Below are 1,961 nucleotides of genomic sequence, written 5' to 3'. Positions count from 1 at the left end.
TAGGACACCGTCTGATAGATGCTGAACAGCTTACTCAGGTGCTGTATAATATAAGCAGGCCGCGATCGTGACCTGTGAGGCTACAGCGACATTAAGGAGGTTGGTAATTTCAATGGTACCAAAACATTACTGTTCCGAAACAAACAAAAAAAACACGTTTGCATTATTTTATGGTATAACTTATATTGCAGTGGGCAAGGCGACAGCAAGCCTGACATGTCGCATAAATGTTTTTTTCCTTGTACGCAGTTTTTGCTGCTGCTACTGCTGTCGCACCACAGTTCATCGCCAACGGAGGACTCGCGCGGACACAATCAACTGGGGACCATCAGCCTAGAGGACTTCGCGGCAACTAAAGAGCTCGTCATCCAGATTACAGCATCACCTCGTCACCGAGTGCACAATGACAAGGACTACAGTCACGTGTTTGATCGGCAAATGAAAATCGTGGGAGGCACTGCAACGTCGGCCTTCGGGGCTATAAAGGCACAGCTGCACGGATCAACGATCAGTGGGCAAGGCGACAGCAAGCCTGACATGTCGCATAAATGTTTTTTTCCTTGTACGCAGGTATGTGGAAAATTTGATGATTACTCGTACCGCTCAGATGACCGTTGTTTATTGCTGTTGCCTTGCCCAAGGCGCGTGAAACTGCTCCTTGTTGCCATTGTTGATTGTCGCTGAAGAGCACTTGTGCCTTTAAGGGGAGGAGATGTTGAAAAACATTCTGGCCCAGATAGAGATACAATGCGGGAAATACTGGAAAGTCAGAAAGAGATGGCGGCTAACATATCAACATTGGTACAGGGTCAGAAAAGCTTTGAAAAACGATTAGAGGCTATTGAAGCTTCTACTTCCAAGATAAAGGATCTCACTAGGGAGCTAAATGACACACAAGGAAAACTAGTGCACTTAGAAGCGACCGTAGTAAAGCTCGAGTCAAAGATCGGTGACCTGGAAAATAGAAGTAGGAGAAATAACTTGGTAATCTACGGAGTAGAGGAGTCTGACGCAGAAACGAAGCAACATTTGGTGGAAAAAGGGGTGGATGGCTTCTTTAAATCAAAAATGGGTGTTGAAGTTAAATCTCTCGAAAGAATTCACCGTCTCGGAAGGGTGGCTATGGGTAAACCGAGACCAGTAATCTTGCGTTTTGGAAACTAAAATGAAAGGCAAAATATTATCAGAAATGCTAAAAAAATGAAAAGGAACGCGCATATTTATTAACGAGGACTTTTCGAAAAATGTTAGAATGATAAGGAAAAAACTGTGGGACAGTGCGAAAGAAAACAGGCAAAGGGGAGAGAAGGTATACTTAGCATATGATAAATTAGAGATTAATGAAGTGACTTACGCATGGGAAGTGGATACAAACCAGATGGTTGAACTTTACTCAGCCAGAGAAGTACCTTAACCCGAGGATGATAATTGACAGGCATCTGATTTCCCACAGGCAAAAAGTGTCATATTTATTAACCTTAATGCAAGAAGTATCGTAAATAAAACCCTCGAGCTAGAACATATTTTAATAGAGCATGACCCCGATGTAGTAGCTATTACTGAAACCTGGTTATACTCGTCTGTTACAGATGATACAATAATACCTCCCGGCTATGTGCTCTATCGAAAGGACAGAGAAACTAGAGGAGGGGGTGTTGCTCTAGTAATCAAATCTTGTTTAAATTCTTCAGAAATCGAAGGAGCTCCAGGCATAGAAAATGTATGGTGTAGCATCAAAATGGAAAAAAGTGAGTTAATTGTGGGAGTACTGTATCGACCCCCGCAAATGCCATGTGGATATTAGCAAGAACTAAGTTAGTTCCTCTTTGAACTGAAAGTAAGTTCCAAGAAGGTTGTTTTAATGGAAGATTTCAATCTCGGTGGAATTGACTTGGTAACGTTAGGATCTGGGAACCACGAAGTATCATGTGCTGAGGAACTTTTAGATAGTTTTCTCACAT

The 1,961-nt window shown here is 42.5% G+C and overlaps 1 pseudogene; it reads left to right on the top strand.

Moving 5' to 3' along the window:
- The first annotated feature begins 216 nt into the window (after positions 1-216).
- LOC121833236 lies at positions 217-1,414 on the top strand (annotated as a pseudogene).
- Positions 1,415-1,961: the final 547 nt, after the last annotated feature.

The sequence above is a fragment of the Ixodes scapularis genome, unplaced genomic scaffold, assembly GCF_016920785.2.
Source record: "Ixodes scapularis isolate PalLabHiFi unplaced genomic scaffold, ASM1692078v2 PGA_scaffold0__279_contigs__length_252992795, whole genome shotgun sequence".
NCBI lineage: Eukaryota > Metazoa > Arthropoda > Arachnida > Ixodida > Ixodidae > Ixodes > Ixodes scapularis.
Note: the sequence above shows the minus strand (reverse complement) of the source record. Positions and strands in the feature narration are given on the sequence as shown.